The 15121-nt window shown below is 41.7% G+C and overlaps 67 pseudogenes; all 67 read right to left on the reverse strand.

Moving 5' to 3' along the window:
* Nucleotides 1–61: 61 nt before the first annotated feature.
* On the reverse strand, nt 62–180 carry LOC142681280 (5S ribosomal RNA; annotated as a pseudogene).
* A 67-nt stretch (nt 181–247) lies between these two features.
* On the reverse strand, nt 248–366 carry LOC142681091 (5S ribosomal RNA; annotated as a pseudogene).
* Nucleotides 367–433: 67 nt separating this feature from the next.
* Nucleotides 434–552, reverse strand: LOC142681119 (5S ribosomal RNA; annotated as a pseudogene).
* Nucleotides 553–619: 67 nt separating this feature from the next.
* On the reverse strand, nt 620–738 carry LOC142680169 (5S ribosomal RNA; annotated as a pseudogene).
* Nucleotides 739–805: 67 nt separating this feature from the next.
* On the reverse strand, nt 806–924 carry LOC142681315 (5S ribosomal RNA; annotated as a pseudogene).
* Nucleotides 925–1177: 253 nt separating this feature from the next.
* Nucleotides 1178–1296, reverse strand: LOC142680125 (5S ribosomal RNA; annotated as a pseudogene).
* A 67-nt stretch (nt 1297–1363) lies between these two features.
* Nucleotides 1364–1482, reverse strand: LOC142681156 (5S ribosomal RNA; annotated as a pseudogene).
* Nucleotides 1483–1549: 67 nt separating this feature from the next.
* LOC142680062 (5S ribosomal RNA) lies at nt 1550–1668 on the reverse strand (annotated as a pseudogene).
* Nucleotides 1669–1735: 67 nt separating this feature from the next.
* LOC142680068 (5S ribosomal RNA) lies at nt 1736–1854 on the reverse strand (annotated as a pseudogene).
* A 253-nt stretch (nt 1855–2107) lies between these two features.
* Nucleotides 2108–2226, reverse strand: LOC142680063 (5S ribosomal RNA; annotated as a pseudogene).
* A 67-nt stretch (nt 2227–2293) lies between these two features.
* Nucleotides 2294–2412, reverse strand: LOC142681171 (5S ribosomal RNA; annotated as a pseudogene).
* Nucleotides 2413–2665: 253 nt separating this feature from the next.
* On the reverse strand, nt 2666–2784 carry LOC142681201 (5S ribosomal RNA; annotated as a pseudogene).
* A 67-nt stretch (nt 2785–2851) lies between these two features.
* LOC142680206 (5S ribosomal RNA) lies at nt 2852–2970 on the reverse strand (annotated as a pseudogene).
* A 67-nt stretch (nt 2971–3037) lies between these two features.
* On the reverse strand, nt 3038–3156 carry LOC142681435 (5S ribosomal RNA; annotated as a pseudogene).
* Nucleotides 3157–3409: 253 nt separating this feature from the next.
* On the reverse strand, nt 3410–3528 carry LOC142680733 (5S ribosomal RNA; annotated as a pseudogene).
* A 67-nt stretch (nt 3529–3595) lies between these two features.
* Nucleotides 3596–3714, reverse strand: LOC142681086 (5S ribosomal RNA; annotated as a pseudogene).
* A 67-nt stretch (nt 3715–3781) lies between these two features.
* Nucleotides 3782–3900, reverse strand: LOC142681294 (5S ribosomal RNA; annotated as a pseudogene).
* Nucleotides 3901–3967: 67 nt separating this feature from the next.
* LOC142680246 (5S ribosomal RNA) lies at nt 3968–4086 on the reverse strand (annotated as a pseudogene).
* Nucleotides 4087–4153: 67 nt separating this feature from the next.
* On the reverse strand, nt 4154–4272 carry LOC142680745 (5S ribosomal RNA; annotated as a pseudogene).
* A 67-nt stretch (nt 4273–4339) lies between these two features.
* LOC142681429 (5S ribosomal RNA) lies at nt 4340–4458 on the reverse strand (annotated as a pseudogene).
* A 252-nt stretch (nt 4459–4710) lies between these two features.
* LOC142680223 (5S ribosomal RNA) lies at nt 4711–4829 on the reverse strand (annotated as a pseudogene).
* A 67-nt stretch (nt 4830–4896) lies between these two features.
* On the reverse strand, nt 4897–5015 carry LOC142681207 (5S ribosomal RNA; annotated as a pseudogene).
* Nucleotides 5016–5082: 67 nt separating this feature from the next.
* On the reverse strand, nt 5083–5201 carry LOC142681043 (5S ribosomal RNA; annotated as a pseudogene).
* A 253-nt stretch (nt 5202–5454) lies between these two features.
* LOC142681113 (5S ribosomal RNA) lies at nt 5455–5573 on the reverse strand (annotated as a pseudogene).
* A 67-nt stretch (nt 5574–5640) lies between these two features.
* LOC142680345 (5S ribosomal RNA) lies at nt 5641–5759 on the reverse strand (annotated as a pseudogene).
* Nucleotides 5760–5826: 67 nt separating this feature from the next.
* On the reverse strand, nt 5827–5945 carry LOC142680611 (5S ribosomal RNA; annotated as a pseudogene).
* Nucleotides 5946–6198: 253 nt separating this feature from the next.
* Nucleotides 6199–6317, reverse strand: LOC142681343 (5S ribosomal RNA; annotated as a pseudogene).
* A 253-nt stretch (nt 6318–6570) lies between these two features.
* Nucleotides 6571–6689, reverse strand: LOC142681342 (5S ribosomal RNA; annotated as a pseudogene).
* Nucleotides 6690–6756: 67 nt separating this feature from the next.
* On the reverse strand, nt 6757–6875 carry LOC142680229 (5S ribosomal RNA; annotated as a pseudogene).
* A 67-nt stretch (nt 6876–6942) lies between these two features.
* Nucleotides 6943–7061, reverse strand: LOC142681354 (5S ribosomal RNA; annotated as a pseudogene).
* A 66-nt stretch (nt 7062–7127) lies between these two features.
* On the reverse strand, nt 7128–7246 carry LOC142681226 (5S ribosomal RNA; annotated as a pseudogene).
* A 67-nt stretch (nt 7247–7313) lies between these two features.
* LOC142680079 (5S ribosomal RNA) lies at nt 7314–7432 on the reverse strand (annotated as a pseudogene).
* Nucleotides 7433–7499: 67 nt separating this feature from the next.
* Nucleotides 7500–7618, reverse strand: LOC142680623 (5S ribosomal RNA; annotated as a pseudogene).
* A 67-nt stretch (nt 7619–7685) lies between these two features.
* On the reverse strand, nt 7686–7804 carry LOC142680978 (5S ribosomal RNA; annotated as a pseudogene).
* A 67-nt stretch (nt 7805–7871) lies between these two features.
* On the reverse strand, nt 7872–7990 carry LOC142680268 (5S ribosomal RNA; annotated as a pseudogene).
* A 67-nt stretch (nt 7991–8057) lies between these two features.
* Nucleotides 8058–8176, reverse strand: LOC142681422 (5S ribosomal RNA; annotated as a pseudogene).
* Nucleotides 8177–8243: 67 nt separating this feature from the next.
* On the reverse strand, nt 8244–8362 carry LOC142680148 (5S ribosomal RNA; annotated as a pseudogene).
* Nucleotides 8363–8429: 67 nt separating this feature from the next.
* On the reverse strand, nt 8430–8548 carry LOC142680635 (5S ribosomal RNA; annotated as a pseudogene).
* Nucleotides 8549–8615: 67 nt separating this feature from the next.
* On the reverse strand, nt 8616–8734 carry LOC142681470 (5S ribosomal RNA; annotated as a pseudogene).
* Nucleotides 8735–8987: 253 nt separating this feature from the next.
* LOC142680807 (5S ribosomal RNA) lies at nt 8988–9106 on the reverse strand (annotated as a pseudogene).
* Nucleotides 9107–9173: 67 nt separating this feature from the next.
* Nucleotides 9174–9292, reverse strand: LOC142680648 (5S ribosomal RNA; annotated as a pseudogene).
* Nucleotides 9293–9359: 67 nt separating this feature from the next.
* Nucleotides 9360–9478, reverse strand: LOC142681407 (5S ribosomal RNA; annotated as a pseudogene).
* A 67-nt stretch (nt 9479–9545) lies between these two features.
* LOC142680094 (5S ribosomal RNA) lies at nt 9546–9664 on the reverse strand (annotated as a pseudogene).
* A 67-nt stretch (nt 9665–9731) lies between these two features.
* LOC142680260 (5S ribosomal RNA) lies at nt 9732–9850 on the reverse strand (annotated as a pseudogene).
* A 67-nt stretch (nt 9851–9917) lies between these two features.
* Nucleotides 9918–10036, reverse strand: LOC142680059 (5S ribosomal RNA; annotated as a pseudogene).
* Nucleotides 10037–10103: 67 nt separating this feature from the next.
* LOC142680295 (5S ribosomal RNA) lies at nt 10104–10222 on the reverse strand (annotated as a pseudogene).
* Nucleotides 10223–10289: 67 nt separating this feature from the next.
* Nucleotides 10290–10408, reverse strand: LOC142681082 (5S ribosomal RNA; annotated as a pseudogene).
* Nucleotides 10409–10475: 67 nt separating this feature from the next.
* On the reverse strand, nt 10476–10594 carry LOC142681337 (5S ribosomal RNA; annotated as a pseudogene).
* A 67-nt stretch (nt 10595–10661) lies between these two features.
* LOC142680292 (5S ribosomal RNA) lies at nt 10662–10780 on the reverse strand (annotated as a pseudogene).
* Nucleotides 10781–10847: 67 nt separating this feature from the next.
* Nucleotides 10848–10966, reverse strand: LOC142680237 (5S ribosomal RNA; annotated as a pseudogene).
* Nucleotides 10967–11033: 67 nt separating this feature from the next.
* LOC142680660 (5S ribosomal RNA) lies at nt 11034–11152 on the reverse strand (annotated as a pseudogene).
* Nucleotides 11153–11219: 67 nt separating this feature from the next.
* LOC142681098 (5S ribosomal RNA) lies at nt 11220–11338 on the reverse strand (annotated as a pseudogene).
* Nucleotides 11339–11591: 253 nt separating this feature from the next.
* Nucleotides 11592–11710, reverse strand: LOC142681127 (5S ribosomal RNA; annotated as a pseudogene).
* Nucleotides 11711–11777: 67 nt separating this feature from the next.
* On the reverse strand, nt 11778–11896 carry LOC142681282 (5S ribosomal RNA; annotated as a pseudogene).
* A 67-nt stretch (nt 11897–11963) lies between these two features.
* LOC142681403 (5S ribosomal RNA) lies at nt 11964–12082 on the reverse strand (annotated as a pseudogene).
* Nucleotides 12083–12149: 67 nt separating this feature from the next.
* Nucleotides 12150–12268, reverse strand: LOC142680170 (5S ribosomal RNA; annotated as a pseudogene).
* Nucleotides 12269–12335: 67 nt separating this feature from the next.
* Nucleotides 12336–12454, reverse strand: LOC142681316 (5S ribosomal RNA; annotated as a pseudogene).
* A 253-nt stretch (nt 12455–12707) lies between these two features.
* LOC142680126 (5S ribosomal RNA) lies at nt 12708–12826 on the reverse strand (annotated as a pseudogene).
* Nucleotides 12827–12893: 67 nt separating this feature from the next.
* On the reverse strand, nt 12894–13012 carry LOC142680080 (5S ribosomal RNA; annotated as a pseudogene).
* A 253-nt stretch (nt 13013–13265) lies between these two features.
* LOC142681203 (5S ribosomal RNA) lies at nt 13266–13384 on the reverse strand (annotated as a pseudogene).
* A 67-nt stretch (nt 13385–13451) lies between these two features.
* On the reverse strand, nt 13452–13570 carry LOC142680207 (5S ribosomal RNA; annotated as a pseudogene).
* Nucleotides 13571–13637: 67 nt separating this feature from the next.
* Nucleotides 13638–13756, reverse strand: LOC142681436 (5S ribosomal RNA; annotated as a pseudogene).
* Nucleotides 13757–14009: 253 nt separating this feature from the next.
* On the reverse strand, nt 14010–14128 carry LOC142681396 (5S ribosomal RNA; annotated as a pseudogene).
* Nucleotides 14129–14195: 67 nt separating this feature from the next.
* LOC142681110 (5S ribosomal RNA) lies at nt 14196–14314 on the reverse strand (annotated as a pseudogene).
* Nucleotides 14315–14381: 67 nt separating this feature from the next.
* On the reverse strand, nt 14382–14500 carry LOC142681306 (5S ribosomal RNA; annotated as a pseudogene).
* Nucleotides 14501–14567: 67 nt separating this feature from the next.
* Nucleotides 14568–14686, reverse strand: LOC142681393 (5S ribosomal RNA; annotated as a pseudogene).
* Nucleotides 14687–14753: 67 nt separating this feature from the next.
* LOC142681392 (5S ribosomal RNA) lies at nt 14754–14872 on the reverse strand (annotated as a pseudogene).
* Between the last annotated feature and the right edge of the window lie 249 nt (nt 14873–15121).

Below are 15121 nucleotides of genomic sequence, written 5' to 3' on the forward strand. Positions count from 1 at the left end.
TGCTTTAATCCATAGTCCTTTTTAATCGATTGTGAAACAAAATCTAAACGACATAATAAAAAGTCAACCGCACCACGGATTCCCAGACAGTCTCCCACACTGGTACTAGCGAGGCCTTAAGCTGTGTAACTTCTGCGTTTTGACGAGAGCAGGCACATTCAGCTTAGAATGGCCATTGACGTTAAATTCTTTAATCCATAGTCCTATTTAATCTATTGTGAAACAAAATCTAAACGACATAATAAAAAGTCAACCGCACCACGGATTCCCAGACAGTCTCCCACACTGGTACTAGCGAGGCCTTAAGCTGTGTAATTTCTGCGATCTGACGAGAGCAGGCACATTCAGCTTAGAATAGCCATTGACGTTAAATGCTTTAATCCATAGTCCTTTTTAATCGATTGTGAAACAAAATCTAAACGACATAATAAAAAGTTAACCGCACCACGGATTCCCAGACAGTCTCCCACACTGGTACTAGCGAGGACTTAAGCTGTTTAACTTCTGCGATCTGACGAGAGCAGGCACATTCAGCTTAGAATGGCCAATAACATTAAATGCTTTAATCCATAGTCCTTTTTAATCGATTGTGAAACAAAATCTAAACGACATAATAAAAAGTCAACCGCACCACGGATTCCCAGACAGTCTCCCACACTGGTACTATCAAGGCTTTAAGCTGTGTAACTTCTGCGATCTGACGAGAGCAGGGACATTCAGCTTAGAATGGCCATTGACATTAAATGCTTTAATCCATAGTCCTTTTTAATCGATTGTGAAACAAAATCTAAACGACATAATAAAAATTCAACCGCACCACGGATTCCCAGACAGTCTCCCACACTGGTACTAGCGAGGCGTTAAGCTGTGTAACTTCTGCGATCTGACGAGAGCAGGCACATTCAGCTTAGAATGGCGATTGAAATTAAAAGCCTTAATCCATAGTCCTATTTAATCTATTGTGAAACAAAATCTAAACAACATAATAAAAAGTCAACTGCATTACGGATGCCCAGACAGTCTCCCACACTGGTACTAGCGAGGCCTTAAGCTGTGTAACTTCTGCGATCTGACGAGAGCAGGGACATTCAGCTTAGAATGGCCATTGACATTAAATTCTTTAATCCATAGTCCTTTTTAATCGATTGTGAAACAAAATCTAAACGACATAATAAAAATTCAACCGCACCACGGATTCCCAGACAGTCTCCCACACTGGTACTAGCGAGGCCTTAAGCTGTGTAACTTCTGCGTTCTGACTAGAGCAGGCACATTCAGCTTAGAATGGCCATTGACGTTAAATGCTTTAATCCATAGTCCTATTTAATCTATTGTGAAACAAAATCTAAACGACATAATAAAAAGTCAACCGCACCACGGATTCCTAGACAGTCTCCCACACTGGTACTAGCGAGGCCTTAAGCTGTGTAACTTCTGCGATCTGACGAGAGCAGGCACATTCAGCTTAGAATGGCCATTGACGTTAAATGTTTTAATCCATAGTCCTATTTAATCTATTGTGAAACAAAATCTAAACGAAATAATAAAAAGTCAACCGCACCACTGATTCCCAGACAGTCTCCCACACTGGTACTAGCTAGGCCTTAAGCTGTGTAACTTCTGCGATCTGACGAGAGCAGGCACATTCAGCTTAGAATGGCCATTGACATTAAAAGCCTTAATCCATAGTCCTATTTAATCTATTGTGAAACAAAATCTAAACAACATAATAAAAAGTCAACCGCACCACGGATTCCCAGACAGTCTCCCACACTGGTACTAGCGAGGCCTTAAGCTGTGTAACTTCTGCGATCTGACGAGAGCAGGCACATTCAGCTTAGAATGGCCATTGACGTTAAATGCTTTAATCCATAGTCCTATTTAATCTATTGTGAAACAAAATCTAAACGACATAATAAAAAGTCAACCGCACCACGGATTCCCAGACAATCACCCACACTGGTACTAGCGAGGCGTTAAGTTGTGTAACTTCTGCGATCTAACGAGAGAAGGCACATTCAGCTTAGAATGGCCATTGACGTTAAATGTTTTAATCCATAGTCCTATTTAATCTATTGTGAAACAAAATCTAAACGAAATAATAAAAAGTCAACCGCACCACTGATTCCCAGACAGTCTCCCACACTGGTACTAGCTAGGCCTTAAGCTGTGTAACTTCTGCGATCTGACGAGAGCAGGCACATTCAGCTTAGAATGGCCATTGACATTAAAAGCCTTAATCCATAGTCCTATTTAATCTATTGTGAAACAAAATCTAAACAACATAATAAAAAGTCAACCGCACCACGGATTCCCAGACAGTCTCCCACACTGGTACTAGCGAGGCCTTAAGCTGTGTAACTTCTGCGATCTGACGAGAGCAGGCACATTCAGCTTAGAATGGCCATTGATGTTAAATGCTTTAATCCATAGTCCTATTTAATCTATTGTGAAACAAAATCTAAACGACATAATAAAAAGTCAACCGCACCACGGATTCCCAGACAATCACCCACACTGGTACTAGCGAGGCGTTAAGTTGTGTAACTTCTGCGATCTAACGAGAGAAGGCACATTCAGCTTAGAATGGCCATTGACATTAAATGCTTTAATCCATAGTCCTTTTTAATCGATTGTGAAACAAAATCTAAACGACATAATAAAAAGTCAACCGCACCACGGATTCCCAGACAGTCTCCCACACTGGTACTAGCGAGGCCTTAAGCTGTGTAACTTCTGCGATCTGACGAGTGCAGGCACATTCAGCTTAGAATGGCCATTGACGTTAAAAGCCTTAATCCATAGTCCTATTTAATCTATTGTGAAACAAAATCTAAACGACATAATAAAAAGTCAACCGCACCACGCATTCCCAGACAGTCTCCCACACTGGTACCAGCGAGGCCTTAAGCTGTGTAACTTCTGCGATCTGACGAGAGCACGGACATTCAGCTTAGAATGGCCATTGACAGTAAAGGCTTTAATCCATAGTCCTTTTTAATCGATTGTGAAACAAAATCTAAACGACATAATAAAAACTCAACCGCACCACGGATTCCCAGACAGTCTCCCACACTGGTACTAGCGAGGCCTTAAGCTGTGTAACTTCTGCGATCTGACGAGAGCAGGCACATTCAGCTTAGAATGGCCATTAACATTAAAAGCCTTAATCCATAGTCCTATTTAATCTATTGTGAAACAAAATCTAAACAACATAATAAAAAGTCAACCGCACCACGGATTCCCAGACAGTCTCCCACACTGGTACTAGCGAGGACTTAAGCTATGTAACTTCTGCGTTTTGACGAGGGCAGGTACATTCAGCTTAGAATGGCCATTGACGTTAAATGCTTTAATCCATAGTCCTTTTTAATCGATTGTGAAACAAAATCTAAACGACATAATAAAAAGTCAACAGCACCACGGATTCCCAGACAGTCTCCCACACTGGTACTAGCGAGGCCTTAAGCTGTGTAATTTCTGCGATCTGACGAGAGCAGGCACATTCAGCTTAGAATGGACATTGACATTAAATGCTTTAATCCATAGTCCTTTTTAATCGATTGTGAATCAAAATCTAAACGACATAATAAAAAGTCAACAGCACCACGGATTCCCAGACAGTCTCCCACACTGGTACTAGCGAGGCCTTAAGCTGTGTAACTTCTGCGATCTGACGAGAGCAGGGACATTCAGCTTAGAATGGCCATTGACATTAAATGCTTTAATCCATAGTCCTTTTTAATCGATTGTGAAACAAAATCTAAACGACATAATAAAAAGTCAACCGCACCACGGATTCCCAGACAGTCTCCCACACTAGTACTAGCGAGGCCTTAAGCTGTGTAACTTCTGCGATCTGACGAGAGCAGGCACATTCAGCTTAGAATGGCCATTGACATTAAATGCTTTAATCCATAGTCCTTTTTAATCGATTGTGAAACAAAATCTAAACGACATAATAAAAAGTCAACCGCACCACGGATTCCCAGACAGTCTCCCACACTGGTAATAGCGAGGCCTTAAGCTGTGTAACTTCTGCGTTTTGACGAGAGCAGGCACATTCAGCTTAGAATGACCATTGACGTTAAATTCTTTAATCCATAGTCCTATTTAATCTATTGTGAAACAAAATCTAAACGACATAATAAAAAGTCAACAGCACCACGGATTCCCAGACAGTCTCCCACACTGGTACTAGCGAGGCCTTAAGCTGTGTAATTTCTGCGATCTGACGAGAGCAGGCACATTCAGCTTAGAATGGACATTGACATTAAATGCTTTAATCCATAGTCCTTTTTAATCGATTGTGAATCAAAATCTAAACGACATAATAAAAAGTCAACCGCACCACGGATTCCCAGACAGTCTCCCACACTGGTACTAGCGAGGCCTTAAGCTGTGTAATTTCTGCGATCTGACGAGAGCAGGCACATTCAGCTTAGAATGGCCATTGACGTTAAATGCTTTAATCCATAGTCCTTTTTAATCGATTGTGAAACAAAATCTAAACGACATAATAAAAAGTTAACCGCACCACGGATTCCCAGACAGTCTCACACACTGGTACTAGTGAGGCCTTAAGCTGTGTAACTTCTGCGATCTGACGAGAGCAGGGACATTCAGCTTAGAATGGCCATTGACATTAAAAGCCTTAATCCATAGTCCTATTTAATCTATTGTGAAACAAAATCTAAACAACATAATAAAATTCAACCGCACCACGGATTCCCAGACAGTCTCCCACACTGGTACTAGCGAGGACTTAAGCTATGTAACTTCTGCGTTCTGACGAGAGCAGGCACATTCAGCTTAGAATGGCCATTGACGTTAAATGCTTTAATCCATAGTCCTTTTTAATCGATTGTGAAACAAAATCTAAACAACATAATAAAAAGTCAACCGCACCACTGATTCCCAGACAGTCTCCCACACCGGTACTAGCGAGGCCTTAAGCTGTGTAACTTCTGCGATCTGACGAGAGCAGGCACATTCAGCTTAGAATGGCCATTGACATTAAATGCTTTAATCCATAGTCCTTTTTAATCGATTATGAAACAAAATCTAAACGACATAATAAAAAGTCAACAGCACCACGGATTCCCAGACAGTCTCCCACACTGGTACTAGCGAGGCCTTAAGCTGTGTAACTTCTGCGATCTGACGAGAGCAGGCACATTCAGCTTAGAATGGCCATTGACGTTAAATGCTTTAATCCATAGTCCTATTTAATCTATTGTGAAACAAAATCTAAACGACATAATAAAAAGTCAACCGCACCACAGATTCCCAGACAGTCTCCCACACTGGTACTAGGGAGGCGTTAAGCTGTGTAACTACTGCGATCTAACGAGAGCAGGCACATTCAGCTTAGAATGGCCATTGACATTAAATGCTTTAATCCATAGTCCTTTTTAATCGATTGTGAAACAAAATCTAAACGACATAATAAAAAGTCAACCGCACCACGGATTCCCAGACAGTCTCCCACACTGGTACTAGCGAGGCCTTAAGCTGGGTAACTTCTGCGATCTGACGAGAGCAGGCACATTCAGCTTAGAATGGCCATTGACGTTAAATGATTTAATCCATAGTCCTATTTAATCTATTGTGAAACAAAATCTAAACAACATAATAAAAAGTCAACCGCACCACGGATTCCCAGACAGTCTCCCACACTGGTACTAGGGAGGCGTTAAGCTGTGTAACTTCTGCGATCTAACGAGAGCAGGCACATTCAGCTTAGAATGGCCATTGACATTAAATGCTTTAATCCATAGTCCTTTTTAATCGATTGTGAAACAAAATCTAAACGACATAATAAAAAGTCAACCGCACCACGGATTCCCAGACAGTCTCCCACACTGGTACTAGCGAGGCCTTAAGCTGTGTAACTTCTGCGATCTGACGAGAGCAGGCACATTCAGCTTAGAATGGCCATTGACATTAAAAGCCTTAATCCATAGTCCTATTTAATCTATTGTGAAACAAAAGCTAAACAACATAATAAAAAGTCAACCGCAAAACGGATTCCCAGACAGTCTCCCACAGTGGTACTAGCGAGGCCTTAAGCTGTGTAACTTCTGCGATCTGACGAGAGCAGGGACATTCAGTTTAGAATGGCCATTGAGATTAAATGCTTTAATCCATAGTCCTTTTTAATCGATTGTGAAACAAAATCTAAACGACATAATAAAAATTCAACCGCACCACGCATTCCCAGACAGTCTCCCACACTGGTACTAGCGAGGCCTTAAGCTGTGTAACTTCTGCGATCTGACGAGAGCAGGCACATTCAGCTTAGAATGGCCATTGACGTTAAATGCTTTAATCCATAGTCCTATTTAATCTATTGTGAAACAAAATCTAAACGACATAATAAAAAGTCGACCGCACCACAGATTCCCAGACAGTCTCCCACACTGGTACTAGGGAGGCGTTAAGCTGTGTAACTACTGCGATCTAACGAGAGCAGGCGCATTCAGCTTAGAATGGCCATTGACGTTAAATGCTTTAATCCATAGTCCTATTTAATCTATTGTGAAACAAAATCTAAACGACATAATAAAAAGCCAACCGCACCACGGATTCCCAGACAGTCTCCCACACTGGTACTAGCGAGGCCTTAAGCTGCGTAACTTCTGCGATCTGACGAGAGCAGGCACATTCAGCTTAGAATGGCCATTGACGTTAAATGATTTAATCCATAGTCCTATTTAATCTATTGTGAAACAAAATCTAAACAACATAATAAAAAGTCAACCGCACCACGGATTCCCAGACAGTCTCCCACACTGGTACTAGGGAGGCGTTAAGCTGTGTAACTTCTGCGATCTAACGAGAGCAGGCGCATTCAGCTTAGAATGGCCATTGACGTTAAATGCTTTAATCCATAGTCCTATTTAATCTATTGTGAAACAAAATCTAAACGACATAATAAAAAGCCAACCGCACCACGGATTCCCAGACAGTCTCCCACACTGGTACTAGCGAGGCCTTAAGCTGCGTAACTTCTGCGATCTGACGAGAGCAGGCACATTCAGCTTAGAATGGCCATTGACATTAAATGCTTTAATCCATAGCCTTTTTAATCGATTGTGAAACAAAATCTAAACGACATAATAAAAAGTTAACCGCACCACGGATTCCCAGACAGTCTCCCACACTGGTACTAGCGAGGCCTTAAGCTGTGTAACTTCTGCGATCTGACGAGAGCAGGCACATTCAGCTTAGAATGGCCATTGACATTAAAAGCCTTAATCCATAGTCCTATTTAACCTATTGTGAAACATAATCTAAACGACATAATAAAAAGTTAACCGCACCACGGATTCCCAGACAGTCTCCCACACTGGTACTAGCGAGGCCTTAAGCTGTGTAACTTCTGCGATCTGACGAGAGCAGGCACATTCAGCTTGGAATGGCCATTGACATCAAATGTTTTAATCCATAGTCCTTTTTAATCTATTGTGAAACAAAATCTAAACGACATAATAAAAAGTCAACCGCACCACGGATTCCCAGACAGTCTCCCACACTGGTACTAGCGAGGCCTTAAGCTGTGTAACTTCTGCGATCTGACGAGAGCAGGCACATTCAGCTTAGAATGGCCATTGACATTAAATGCTTTAATCCATAGTCCTTTTTAATCGATTGTGAAACAAAATCTAAACGACATAATAAAAAGGCAACCGCACCACGGATTCCCAGACAGTCTCCCACACTGGTACTAGCGAGGCCTTAAGCTGTGTAACTTCTGCGATCTGACGAGAGCAGGTACATTCAGCTTAGAATGGCCATTGACATTAAATGCTTTAATCCATAGTCCTTTTTAATTGATTGTGAAACAAAATCTAAACGACATAATAAAAAGTCAACCGCACCACGGATTCCAAGACAGTCTCCCACACTGGTACTAGCAAGGCCTTAAGCTGTGTAACTTCTGCAATCTGACGAGAGCAGGGACATTCAGCTTAGAATGGCCATTGACATTAAATGCTTTAATCCATAGTCCTTTTTAATCGATTGTGAAACAAAATCTAAACGACATAATAAAAATTCAACCGCACCACGGATTCCCAGACAGTCTCCCACACTGGTACTAGCGAGGCCTTAAGCTGTGTAACTTCTGCGATCTGACGAGAACAGGCACATTCAGCTTAGAATGGCCATTGACGTTAAATGCTTTAATCCATAGTCCTATTTAATCTATTGTGAAACAAAATCTAAACGACATAATAAAAAGTCAACCGCACCACGGATTCCCAGACAGTCTCCCACACTGGTACTAGCGAGGCGTTAAGCTGTGTAACTTCTGCGATCTAACGAGAGCAGGCACATTCAGCTTAGAATGGCCATTGACGTTAAATGCTTTAATCCATAGTCCTTTTTAATCGATTGTGAAACAAAATCTAAACGACATAATAAAAAGTCAACCGCACCACGGATTCCCAGACAGTCTCCCACACTGGTACTAGCGAGGCCTTAAGCTGTGTAACTTCTGCGATCTGACGAGAGCAGGCACATTCAGCTTAGAATGGCCATTGACATTAAAAGCCTTAATCCATAGTCCTATATAATCTATTGTGAAACAAAATCTAAACGACATAATAAAAAGTCAACCGCACCACGGATTCCCAGACAGTCTCCCACACGGATACTAGCGAGGCCTTAAGCTGTGTAACTTCTGCGATCTGACGAGAGCAGGGACATTCAGCTTAGAATGGCCATTGACAGTAAATGCTTTAATCCATAGTCCTTTTTAATCGATTGTGAAACAAAATCTAAACGACATAATAAAAATTCAACCGCACCACGGATTCCCAGACAGTCTCCCACACTGGTACTAGCGAGGCCTTAAGCTGTGTAACTTCTGCGTTCTGACGAGAGGAGGCACATTCATCTTAGAATGGCCATTGACTTTAAATGCTTTAATCCATAGTCCTATTTAATCTATTGTGAAACAAAATCTAAACGACATAATAAAAAGTCAACCGCACCACGGATTCCCAGACAGTCTCCCACACTGGTACTAGCGAGGCCTTAAGCTATGTAACTTCTGCGTTCTGATGAGAGCAGGCACATTCAGCTTAGAATGGCCATTGACGTTAAATTATTTAATCCATAGTCCTATTTAATCTATTGTGAAACAAAATCTAAACGACATAATAAAAAGTCAACCGCACCACGGATTCCCAGACAGTCTCCCACACTGGTACTAGCGAGGCCTTAAGCTGTGTAACTTCTGCGATCTGACGAGAGCAGGCACATTCAGCTTAGAATGGCCATTGACGTTAAATGCTTTAATCCATAGTCCTTTTTAATCGATTGTGAAACAAAATCTAAACGACATAATAAAAAGTTAACCGCACCACGGATTCCCAGACAGTCTCCCACACTGGTACTAGCGAGGCCTTAAGCTGTGTAACTTCTGCGATCTGACGAGAACAGGCACATTCAGCTTAGAATGGCCATTGACATTAAATGCTTTAATCCATAGTCCTTTTTAATCGATTGGGAAACAAAATCTAAACGACATAATAAAAAGTCAACCGCACCACGGATTCCCAGACTGTCTCCCACACTGGTACTAGCAAGGCCTTAAGCTGTGTAACTTCTGCGATCTGACGAGAGCAGGGACATTCAGCTTAGAATGGCCATTGACATTAAATGCTTTAATCCATAGTCCTTTTTAATCGATTGTGAAACAAAATCTAAACGACATAATAAAAATTCAACCGCACCACGGATTCCCAGACAGTCTCCCACACTGGTACTAGCGAGGCGTTAAGCTGTGTAACTTCTGCGATCTGACGAGAGCAGGCACATTCAGCTTAGAATGGCCATTGATATTAAAAGCCTTAATCCATAGTCCTATTTAATCCATTGTGAAACAAAATCTAAACAACATAATAAAAAGTCAACTGCACCACGGATTCCCAGACAGTCTCCCACACTGGTACTAGCGAGGACTTAAGCTGTGTAACTTCTGCGATCTGACGAGAGCAGGCACACTCAGCTTAGAATGGCCATTGACGTTAAATGCTTTAATCCATAGTCCTATTTAATCTATTGTGAAACAAAATCTAAACGACATAATAAAAAGTCAACCGCACCACGGATTCCCAGACAGTCTCCCACACTGGTACTAGCGAGGCGTTAAGCTGTGTAACTTCTGCGATCTAACGAGGGCAGGCACATTCAGCTTAGAATGGCAATTGACATTAAATGCTTTAATCCATAGTCCTTTTTAATCGATTGTGAAACAAAATCTAAACGACATAATAAAAAGTCAACCGCACCACGGATTCCCAGACAGTCTCCCACACTGGTACTAGCGAGGCCTTAAGCTGTGTAACTTCTGCGATCTGACGAGAGCAGGGACATTCAGCTTAGAATGGCCATTGACATTAAATGCTTTAATCCATAGTCCTTTTTAATCGATTGTGAAACAAAATCTAAACGACATAATAAAAAGTCAACCGCACCACGGATTCCCAGACAGTCTCCCACACTGGTACTAGCGAGGCCTTAAGCCGTGTAACTTCTGCGATCTGACGAGTGCAGGCACATTCAGCTTAGAATGGCCATTGACATTAAAAGCCTTAATCCATAGTCCTATTTAATCTATTGTGAAACAAAATCTAAACAACATAATAAAAAGTCAACCGCACCACGCATTCCCAGACAGTCTCCCACACTGGTACCAGCGACGCCTTAAGCTGTGTAACTTCTGCGATCTGACGAGAGCAGGGACATTCAGCTTAGAATGGCCATTGACATTAAAGGCTTTAATCCATAGTCCTTTTTAATCGATTGTGAAACAAAATCTAAACGACATAATAAAAACTCAACCGCACCACGGATTCCCAGACAGTCTCCCACACTGGTACTAGCGAGGACTTAAGCTATGTAACTTCTGCGTTCTGACGAGAGCAGGCACATTCAGCTTAGAATGGCCATTGACGTTAAATGCTTTAATCCATAGTCCTTTTTAATCGATTGTGAAACAAAATCTAAACGACATAATAAAAAGTCAACCGCACCACGGATTCCCAGACAGTCTCCCACACTGGTACTAGCGAGGCCTTAAGCTGTGTAACTTCTGCGATCTGACGAGAGCAGGCACATTCAGCTTAGAATGGCCATTGACATTACATGCTTTAATCCATAGTCCTTTTTAATCGATTGTGAAACAAAATCTAAACGACATAATAAAAAGTCAACAGCACCACGGATTCCCAGACAGTCTCCCACACTGGTACTAGCGAGGCCTTAAGCTGTGTAACTTCTGCGATCTGACGAGAGCAGGGACATTCAGCTTAGAATGGCCATTGACATTAAATGCTTTAATCCATAGTCCTTTTTAATCGATTGTGAAACAAAATCTAAACGACATAATAAAAATTCAACCGCACAACGGATTCCGAGACAGTCTCCCACACTGGTACTAGCGAGGCCTTAAGCTGGGTAACATCTGCGATCTGACGAGAGCAGGCACATTCAGCTTAGAATGGCCATTGACATTAAATGCTTTAATCCATAGTCCTTTTTAATCGATTGTGAAACAAAATCTAAACGACATAATAAAAAGTCAACCGCACCACGGATTCCCAGACAGTCTCCCACACTAGTACTAGCGAGGCCTTAAGCTATGTAACTTCTGCGATCTGACGAGAGCAGGCACATTCAGCTTAGAATGGCCATTGACATTAAATGCTTTAATCCATAGTCCTTTTTAATCGATTGTGAAACAAAATCTAAACGACATAATAAAAAGTCAACCGCACCACGGATTCCCAGACAGTCTCCCACACTGGTACTAGCGAGGCCTTAAGCTGTGTAACTTCTGCGTTTTGACGAGAGCAGGCACATTCAGCTTAGAATGGCCATTGACGTTAAATTCTTTAATCCATAGTCCTATTTAATCTATTGTGAAACAAAATCTAAACGACATAATAAAAAGTTAACCGCACCACGGATTCCCAGACAGTCTCCCACACTGGTACTAGCGAGAACTTAAGCTGTTTAACTTCTGCGATCTGACGAGAGCAGGCACATTCAGCTTAGAATGGCCAATAACATTAAATGCTTTAATCCATAGTCCTTTTTAATCGATTGTGAAACAAAATCTAAACGACATAATAAAAAGTCAACCGCACCACGGATTCCCAGACAGTCTCCCACACTGGTACTATCAAGGCTTTAAGCTGTGTAACTTCTGCGATCTGACGAGAGCAGGGACATTCAGCTTAGAATGGCCATTGACATTAAATGCTTTAATCCATAGTCCTTTTTAATCGATTGTGAAACAAAATCTAAACGACATAATAAAAATTCAACCGCACCACGGATTCCCAGACAGTCTCCCACACTGGTACTAGCGAGGCGTTAAGCTGTGTAACTTCTGCGATCTGACGAGAGCAGGCACATTCAGCTTAGAATGGCGATTGAAATTAAAAGCCTTAATCCATAGTCCTATTTAATCTATTGTGAAACAAAATCTAAACAACATAATAAAAAGTCAACTGCATTACGGATGCCCAGACAGTCTCCCACACTGGTACTAGCGAGGCCTTAAGCTGTGTAACTTCTGCGATCTGACGAGAGCAGGGACATTCAGCTTAGAATGGCCATTGACATTAAATTCTTTAATCCATAGTCCTTTTTAATCGATTGTGAAACAAAATCTAAACGACATAATAAAAATTCAACCGCACCACGGATTCCCAGACAGTCTCCCACACTGGTACTAGCGAGGCCTTAAGCTGTGTAACTTCTGCGTTCTGACTAGAGCAGGCACATTCAGCTTAGAATGGCCATTGACGTTAAATGCTTTAATCCATAGTCCTATTTAATCTATTGTGAAACAAAATCTAAACGACATAATAAAAAGTCAACCGCACCACGGATTCCCAGACAGTCTCCCACACTGGTACTAGCGAGGCCTTAAGCTGTGTAACTTCTGCGATCTGACGAGAGCAGGCACATTCAGCTTAGAATGGCCATTGACGTTAAATGCTTTAATCCATAGTCCTATTTAATCTATTGTGAAACAAAATCTAAACGACATAATAAAAAGTCAACCGCACCACGGATTCCCAGACAATCACCCACACTGGTACTAGCGAGGCGTTAAGTTGTGTAACTTCTGCGATCTAACGAGAGAAGGCACATTCAGCTTAGAATGGCCATTGACATTAAATGCTTTAATCCATAGTCCTTTTTAATCGATTGTGAAACAAAATCTAAACGACATAATAAAAAGTCAACCGCACCACGGATTCCCAGACAGTCTCCCACACTGGTACTAGCGAGGCCTTAAGCTGTGTAACTTCTGCGATCTGACGAGTGCAGGCACATTCAGCTTAGAATGGCCATTGACGTTAAAAGCCTTAATCCATAGTCCTATTTAATCTATTGTGAAACAAAATCTAAACGACATAATAAAAAGTCAACCGCACCACGCATTCCCAGACAGTCTCCCACACTGGTACCAGCGAGGCCTTAAGCTGTGTAACTTCTGCGATCTGACGAGAGCACGGACATTCAGCTTAGAATGGCCATTGACAGTAAAGGCTTTAATCCATAGTCCTTTTTAATCGATTGTGAAACAAAATCTAAACGACATAATAAAAACTCAACCGCACCACGGATTCCCAGACAGTCTCCCACACTGGTACTAGCGAGGCCTTAAGCTGTGTAACTTCTGCGATCTGACGAGAGCAGGCACATTCAGCTTAGAATGGCCATTAACATTAAAAGCCTTAATCCATAGTCCTATTTAATCTATTGTGAAACAAAATCTAAACAACATAATAAAAAGTCAACCGCACCACGGATTCCCAGACAGTCTCCCACACTGGTACTAGCGAGGACTTAAGCTATGTAACTTCTGCGTTTTGACGAGGGCAGGTACATTCAGCTTAGAATGGCCATTGACGTTAAATGCTTTAATCCATAGTCCTTTTTAATCGATTGTGAAACAAAATCTAAACGACATAATAAAAAGTCAACCGCACCACGGATTCCCAGACAGTCTCCCACACTGGTACTAGCGAGGCCTTAAGCTGTGTAATTTCTGCGATCTGACGAGAGCAGGCACATTCAGCTAAGAATGGACATTGACATTAAATGCTTTAATCCATAGTCCTTTTTAATCGATTGTGAATCAAAATCTAAACGACATAATAAAAAGTCAACAGCACCACGGATTCCCAGACAGTCTCCCACACTGGTACTAGCGAGGCCTTAAGCTGTGTAACTTCTGCGATCTGACGAGAGCAGGGACATTCAGCTTAGAATGGCCATTGACGTTAAATGCTTTAATCCATAGTCCTTTTTAATCGATTGTGAAACAAAATCTAAACGACATAATAAAAAGTCAACCGCACCACGGATTCCCAGACAGTCTCCCACACTAGTACTAGCGAGGCCTTAAGCTGTGTAACTTCTGCGATCTGACGAGAGCAGGCACATTCAGCTTAGAATGGCCATTGACATTAAATGCTTTAATCCATAGTCCTTTTTAATCGATTGTGAAACAAAATCTAAACGACATAATAAAAAGTCAACCGCACCACGGATTCCCAGACAGTCTCCCACACTGGTACTAGCGAGGCCTTAAGCTGTGTAACTTCTGCGTTTTGACGAGAGCAGGCACATTCAGCTTAGAATGACCATTGACGTTAAATTCTTTAATCCATAGTCCTATTTAATCTATTGTGAAACAAAATCTAAACGACATAATAAAAAGTCAACCGCACCACGGATTCCCAGACAGTCTCCCACACTGGTACTAGCGAGGCCTTAAGCTGTGTAATTTCTGCGATCTGACGAGAGCAGGCACATTCAGCTTAGAATGGCCATTGACGTTAAATGCTTTAATCCATAGTCCTTTTTAATCGATTGTGAAACAAAATCTAAACGACATAATAAAAAGTTAACCGCACCACGGATTCCCAGACAGTCTCACACACTGGTACTAGTGAGGCCTTAAGCTGTGTAACTTCTGCGATCTGACGAGAGCAGGGACATTCAGCTTAGAATGGCCATTGACATTAAAAGCCTTAATCCATAGTCCTATTTAATCTATTGTGAAACAAAATCTAAACAACATAAT

The sequence above is a fragment of the Rhinoderma darwinii genome (genome assembly GCF_050947455.1).
Source record: "Rhinoderma darwinii isolate aRhiDar2 chromosome 2 unlocalized genomic scaffold, aRhiDar2.hap1 SUPER_2_unloc_56, whole genome shotgun sequence".
NCBI lineage: Eukaryota > Metazoa > Chordata > Amphibia > Anura > Rhinodermatidae > Rhinoderma > Rhinoderma darwinii.